This window comes from Cryptotermes secundus, unplaced genomic scaffold, assembly GCF_002891405.2.
Source record: "Cryptotermes secundus unplaced genomic scaffold, Csec_1.0 scaffold940, whole genome shotgun sequence".
Taxonomy (NCBI): domain Eukaryota; kingdom Metazoa; phylum Arthropoda; class Insecta; order Blattodea; family Kalotermitidae; genus Cryptotermes; species Cryptotermes secundus.
The window spans coordinates 707-8680 of record NW_019730116.1 but is presented as its reverse complement, the minus strand read 5'-3'; the positions used below and the strand labels follow the sequence as shown (position 1 = coordinate 8680).

The 7974-nt window shown below is 39.5% G+C and overlaps 1 long non-coding RNA gene across 1 annotated transcript in view; it reads right to left on the bottom strand.

Annotated features, from left to right (window-relative positions):
- LOC111866252 overlaps positions 1–5611 on the bottom strand; it is a 15933-nt gene extending 10322 nt beyond the window's left edge. Inside the window, exon 1 of the long non-coding RNA XR_002843113.2 lies at positions 4615–5611. This is a non-coding gene — a long non-coding RNA (uncharacterized LOC111866252). The remainder of the gene's footprint in view (positions 1–4614) is intronic.
- Positions 5612–7974: the final 2363 nt, after the last annotated feature.

Below are 7974 nucleotides of genomic sequence, written 5' to 3'. Positions count from 1 at the left end.
AGCCATTGCTGCTTGCACATTGCAAAATTATAATCATGACATAAATCTGTTACTGACTGGATTAGCTCTGTGTTAAGACTGTCTATGCTTCCTCTCCCCTTTACTATTTTAGATCACTAAGAGGTGTGACTGACTCTTAGACTTTTTAACAATAATCTTTAAACTAGGGAGGTTATACTAGTGTTTAACTGAGACAGAAACATGCTGTTTGAAATACAGAGGCGGTAATTTACCATGCAATCACAGAGGGAATAATGCAGCATTCTTTCCTTAGGTGTGGCATTGCCTCTCGTATTAATCTAGATTCCATAATACTTCAGAATTAATTACTGTAAAAAGGTGACATAAATTTACCAAATGTTATCAGAACTACTGAAGTGACCTCCTCCTGCCTTCAAGCATGGCCTGAAATACGTTTACAAGTTCTCTGACATTCTTTGAAGTTCATTCTCAGGAACTGAAGCAATTATACATGTTATATCACTTGCAAAGCTTTGGCAGTGCAAGAGTTATCTTGCTGGAAACAACCCATGTTGTCTTTCTTCAGTTATCAACTGTATGAGGAGACTTAATATACGAAGGGCACTCCGTATATAATGCCTCCTATTTTCTTGTGTTAATCTGCAATGTCTGAGCTGGATGTTGGTGGTATTGTAGTAAAGGTTGAACCTTCCTGCCAATGTACTGTTAGTTTGGTTCACTATATTATATTTAAGCATCCTGTTACACTCACACAATATATATGAGACAAATTCCATCTTAAGTGCAACAATTTAATTGTAGTTCTTTCTTCTTCCCTTCCTCTACACTACATGTTTCGGCCCTAAATGGCCATCATCAGGTGTGTATTCTTACGTAGCTGCTACACTGCCCGTAGTTAAAATTTAATATCACCAGTCTTTCCAATTGTATGTATGTACAAGATATTTGTTAACCTACACATGTATTACATGTATTAATACACGTATTAAAGATAAGCAGCGACACACACACACACACACAGAGCCTGCACAGAACAGTACCTGAACAGCGATAAAACAAGAAGTGGCCGCTGCAGCATTATAGACATAGGGCGTGTACCCCGAGAAAATTTTTAAAAATTTGGAAAAAGAAAAGAACAGAAAATTTATAGACATTTTAATTTGAATTGAAGTTTTAAAAAAGTGCCAATTTTAGAAATCAAATTGACGTGTGTAAGTTAACAAATGTTTTATACATACATACAATTGGAAAGACTGGTGATTCTAAATTTTAAACTACAGGCAGTGTAGCAGCTACGTAAGAAGACACACCTGATGATGGCCATTTAGGGCCGAAACATGTAGTGTAGAGGAAGGGAAGAAGAAAGAACTAAAATTAAATTGTTGCACTTAAGACGGAATTTGTCTCATATATGTTAGTTTGGTTGTCGTGCGACATATAGCGACAGCAGAGCAGTCTACCAAAATGGGGTCTGACATGGAAGTGTGTACGAAACAGAGATGTGTTATTGAATTTCTCACTGCTGAACAAATTGCACACACTGACATCCATCGACACTTGCTAAAGGTGTACGGAGATGATACAGTGGATGTCAGCACAGTGAGGTGGTGGGTAGTGCGTTGCAACGGTGGGGAAAGTGAAGTGCACGACAAGCCAGGCCCTGGGCATCCCTGCTCAGCTGCCACTCCTCACAATGAACAGAGCCTCAATCAGCTCATCTGTACAGATCGGCAGATAATGACCTGGGAACTGTGTGCACAGCTTAATATCAACTGTAATGCATTGGAAACGATGTTGGGGAAGCTGGATTATTGCAAAGTTTGTTCCAGGTGGGTCCCGCAGATGCTTAATCAGGACCACAAAACTCATTGAATGAAAGTCTGTCAGAACCTGTTGCACCAGTCTGAGGCTGAAGATGACAAGTTTCTGCATCATCACCGGAGATGAGACATGGTGTCACCACTACGAGCTGGAATCCAAAAGACAGTCCATGGAGTGGCGACATCGGAATTCCCCAAGAAAAAAGAAGTTCAAGAGAGAGCCATCGGCAGGGAAAGTGATGTGCACAGTCTTTTGGGATAGGAAGTGTGTGATTTTGTTGGATTTCCTGGAGCCTGGTGAGACTGTCAATTCTGAAAGCTACAAGATGACGCTAAGCTGAAAGCCCGCGTTTCCCGAGTCAGGCCAGAGAAGCAGACAACCTTTCATTTGCAACATGATAACGCTAGACCCCATACCAGTTTTGTGACCACCACACGCAATTGTAAAGTTTGGCTGGATTGTCCTACCACATCCACCTTATAGCCCCAATTTAGCACCTTCAGACTTCCATCTCTTTGGGCCTATGAAAGATGGACTATGTGGGCAACATTTTCCAGACAACGATGCTGTCATGGCAGCTGTAAGAAAATGATTTGCCTCTGCTGGCGCAGACTTTTATGAGCGCAGCATACAGGCTCTTGTTCATCGCTGGCAAAAGTGCATAACGAATGGTGGTGATTATGTGGAAAAATAACTGTAAGTAGCTGAAATCTTGCTCTATTTAACTGTGTTATTATGCTTTCTGTATCAGTTGTAGTTTTCATTAAAAAAATAGGAGGCATTATATATGGAATGATCCTCGTAGATATTGATATCAGTTTGGTTTACTCAAAAAGTATCAGGCCAATAACTGCCATGTACTTATAGCACACTGCACCTCTGCATTTACAGTGAAACAGTATCTGCAGAATGGCATGAGGATTCTGATCACTCCATATATGATATATTGCACATTAACATGCCTCATCAATTTTTAAACAGTGACTCTGGGTCTATGACCACTCATGTCAATTCTGCAATTTATACTTATAAAAGTACATAATTGTTGCACAATCTGTTTTTTAAGCTCATGCAAAATCATAAATTTAAAACTCCATGATCTAAGTCCACAAGCAAACTATACTGACTGAGCGACTGCCGCCTGTCGGCGAAGTTTAGTACCAACTTTTGTGGACAGAGGGTGTCACGCTGTCAGCGCAATGAATTCCCACGGCCATTAATTTCGGTTTTCTAGACCAGAGCCGCTATTTGCTTGAAATAGCTGAAGTATAATCACGAGGCTGAGTGGACCCCATTCCAGACGCACTACTTCTCAGAAAAAATCTGGTAGTGCCGGGAATCGAACCTGGACATCTGGATCCATAGCCAGGAACGCTGACCACTAGACCACAGAGGCAGTCACCATAAATTTATACAAGTGGAATTTACTGGTCTTGTAGCTGTGCACATTTGAGGAAAACACCAATTTCTTGTGCCAAGTATCTTAATGATTGGCGAGGACTGATCTCTAACTATGCCTAAACATACAGAATGTTTTCTTCAGTTAGCACACTCCTCTTGGATTGTCTCTTTCTGTCACAAAATGAACATGTCATCTACCATTTTTTTGACAAGCTTCCATATACAGAACTTCGTGGAAACTCATTCTTGTGGGTATTTACTGAGGGCTTCTGAATGGATTTCTGTTACATTTTCTTCTTTTATAAAGTATTCAACTGTGAAAACTTTCTGTTGAATCATATGCCATATTATAAGAATAATGAATGAATTCAGATATACTGATCTGAGTAAGCAGAACTTTCAGACACTACCATACTGACTGCAATATGTTGACTGTGTGAATGACACTTGTCATACCAATCATACTGATCACAGTATGTTTGTTGGCCGTATGAATAACTCTCAACATATCAACTGTGCCAATCCTAATATGTTTCATGAATGCACAAATGACTCATCATCAGAATGTCAAGTCCCACAGAGATCGCAGACAAAATATCCACTGTATTCACAATGTTGCCATGCTTCCTTGTTGTACAAAACTATTTAGAATGTTGAATAAGATTAAAAGGATGATCATGTATGCTTACTGAATGGTATGCAAGATTTAGAGTCAGCCGCAGACTGAAGACACTATCTGGGTATTGCCCGGACGCGAGGGAAATGATAAAAAACATCAAATTTGGATGGCCAGGAGCCTCACCAAAATTTGAGCTGGTTACCTCCCAAATACAGGCCTACAGCATTTCTGTTACACCAGGCTGATGTTGGTTCACAGCAAGGGACATACACAAACACTACACACATTTTTATAAAGTTGTCAAAAGTTGGTAACAAATAGGTGTACACATGTAACTTAAATATGATAGTTGTATGTAAGGGGGCATGCAGCAGTGTAGTTGGTTTAGGCACCATGCTAGAAGCCAGAAGATCGCTGGTTCAATTCCCAGTGAGGTCACTGGATTTTTCAATTGACCTGATCCTTCAAGCCACACTATGATCCTGGGGTAAACTAAGCCTCTAACAGAAATTAGGGATCTTCCTGGGGGTAAAGGGTGGCAGCATGTAAGGCTGACAACCTCACTGCCATCTGTGATCAAACTGTCTGGAAAATGTGGGCACCTCGACGTCTCAACCCTATGGGCCTCCACAGCCTGTTACAGGGACAGCGTTTACCTTTAGTTGTGTGTAAGAGCATACTTTTCAACAACAACTATACATTTTCATTAGTTGCCAATATAACAAATAATTTTCAAGACACTCTGGGAGTTCACTATAACAACACAACACTATATGAATGAATTGGCTAACCTTGACTGAATAAACAGCTGAACTCTTTGGGTACAAATGTAGTTCAACAAGGATGACTGCTTTCAATTTCCTGTACTGAAGGTTGGTGCGGCTTCTGAACAAAAGCTTCAATGGATGAATCACCACTGCTGCTTACATGTTTAAATGATACTGCAAGAGCATACAAATAATGAATGGTAAGAAATTAATGTGCTCTAATACAGGAAAACCAGTGTTGTGTACAACATATTTATAGGTAAACTCCAGAGAAGGAAGATAATAACACAAGTAAGAAAATTAATACTGTTAAAAATCCTATTATTCAGTTCAGAACTGTTTACTTTTCCATCTCCTATCTAAAAATAAAATACACAAAACTTATTACTTTACTTGTTCTTTAATGTGGGTGTCAAAGTTATTTATTTTTCTTTTTGACCCCTCAAAAGCTAGAATGTATAGCCAAAATCTGATCTTTCACATTATGGGAAGAATTACAGACTGAGAGTACTTGGGAATAGGGTGTTGAGAATATATGGACTTAAAGAGATATGAAGTAACATGAAACTGAAGGAAATTATATAATGAGAGTTTCATAGTTTGTTCTCATCACCAAATATTGATTATTAGCATGATGAAATTAAGGAGAATGAGATAAACAGGGCATGTTGGATGTATGGAGAGGAACAGAAATACACATAACTTTTAGTCAGAAAAACTGGAGGGAAGAGACCAGTGTGTAGATGTGAGGGTATTACTAACTTGGATCTTATAAGCAAAGTCACTCCTCAGCCTACAGCTTCCCACTTACAAATTTTTGGGCTAATGGTCCAATTAATTAAACAAGGACTCATTGGACTTATGCACTGAATTTTAGGACTTTAAGACTTGAAATTTCAAATTCTCCCATTGGCAATAGATGAAGTGCTGAAAAAAAATGTTAGTATAATTATTTATAAAGTCTGTAAATGTCTGGTAGCTAGAATCATAACCAGGGCCCAGATTTTGATTACCTAAAAATATTTTAAAAATCACCAAAAAATCCAGAAAAAATGACCTATAAAAATGACTGAAAAATCCAAATTATCTAAATGTTAAAAAACGACCTAAAATGTATCATGTCATGGAAAATCTACTAATTGTTTTAAAATGTATTTTTAATCTTTATTAACAGTGTGAATTCAACATTACTCTTTTAAGTTCATCCCCATTTTTATGTTGAAAATTAAGCACTATATGATTGAATTTGAAGCTAAATGTTTTAATAAGATTTTTTCTACTGCACTGGAACGCTTATCAAATGTACATATATGGTATATATGTAGTGTGTTCAAAAAGTACTGAACCTTTGGTCGGCAGAAATACATTTATTGATTTGGAGGTGCAAAACCCTAATCCCCTTCAAAGTAGTCTCCTTGGTAATGCACACACTTCTCCCAGCGCTTCCGCCATTGTTGGAAACACTTCTGGAACGCGTCTTTTGGAATGGTGATCAGCCGGGCCGTCACATTCCTCATGATGTCTTCTCTTGACTCAAATCGGGTTTCTTTCAGCGGCATTTTCAGCTTGGGAAATAGCCAAAAGTCACACGGAGCCATGTCGGGGGAGTAGGGAGCCTGACGAACCACAGGGACGTTGTGTTTGGCGACAAAAGTCTGAATCAGATGCGCAGTTTTGGTACGAATTTCGCGGACACTCTCCTCATGCCCAAATCCTTGGTCAAAATTGAATGTACCGATCCAGTGCTTACCCCTATCTCGTTCTCATGTTCTGGGGCTGTGATACAACGGTCCTCCATGACCAAAGTCCGCACTTGCTCAATGACATTCTCATTTCGGCTTGTTGAGGGTCTGCCTGAACGCGGTTCGCTGTCCACTGATGTGCGGCCATCTTTGAAGCGGTTGTACCGTTCCTTTTTCTGTGATTTGCTCATGGCATCGTCCCCGAAAGCCTGCTGAATGTTGCGAATGGTTTCCACTTGGGCATCGCCAAGATTTTGGCAAAATTTGATGCAATATCACTGCTCATGTTGTTCTGTCATTTTACACCTTAGTTAGTTAGTTAGTTATTGGAGAGGGTGGGTTTCCCCATGCACTTAGACAAGTATTGGTCCATTGTGCTTCCCTCTTATGATATTCTACCAGTCTCTATATTCTACCGATATTGGTGCATACCATCAGTCCCGACTGAGCCAGCGAGTTCGGCCTCCACTAGCTTGGCGGTATCTATAATGCTTCCCCCATCTATCAGAGGTGTTAGAGACTACTTTTTGGGCGGGAAACGTTCTTGAATTTGGCTGTGACCTCCTTTGGAGATATGAGGTTCTTTTACGTGACATAAAGCTACGACACGGGACCCATGGCTTAAAGTCCCTCCCGGAGGACTTGTTCCTTGAATTTTTCCACCCTTAAAATTGGACAACCTCTGCTGGGTTTGAACCTGCGTACCACGAGTCATGAGGGGGGAACATTACCTCTAGACTACGGAGGCCGCTCATTTTACACCTTACTGGAATCCAACGAGCGCTCACTACATGTCCTCACTCATAGGCCAACTTCCAGTGACTGACGCTTTCTGCGGGCAGGAAAAAATTCACGACTGTGCATGAATGTCCCCTCCACATCTCCACCGAAGGGAACCTCCCGCGCTTCATTGGTTTACGAGAGGAAAAAAAAAGAAGGCTCGATACTTTTTGAACACACCACGTATTTCAATATTTAAGTGCCACCTCATTCAGAGTTGCAATAGATGCAAGTTCAGAAGGGTGCATATTATTTGGGTATAAAAATCTACAATCATCTGCCTAAAGAGCTCAAACAAGTATCCAATAACCAGAAATCCTTTGAACGTTCCCTAAAAAGATTTTTACATGCTACCTCTTTATGCATTAAATGAGTATTTTAATTATAAATGTACATAAATTTGAATGCTTTAAAGCCGTATTTTAATATAGTTAGTATAGGAGATGTGAAGAGTTATATTAATTCAAGTTGTGTTGTAGTTACTTTATATAATGTCTGTTAATCAAGATATTATCTTTTTACCTAATATTATTGTATGTGTTAATTAGTTAATGTGGGTGATCTTCATTATGTGACTTATGTGACTTTGTGTATGTATTTGATATGACTATTTCCACATCCTGGGTCTGCTGCCTGTATGGATATTTATGGAAAATAAAGGATATGTATGTATGTATTACTGTGTTCACACATGCCCATCATGACTTTGCATCCTGACACAAACAAACCCACTCCAAAACTCCCATAACTGTACCTTTAAAAAATCCATCTCCACAATTGTCTCCGAAGTGGTCTCATTCTTTCAGGTCTTCTGTCAAAATCTTTGTATGCATTTCTCATTCTCACATGTCTGCTGTATGAC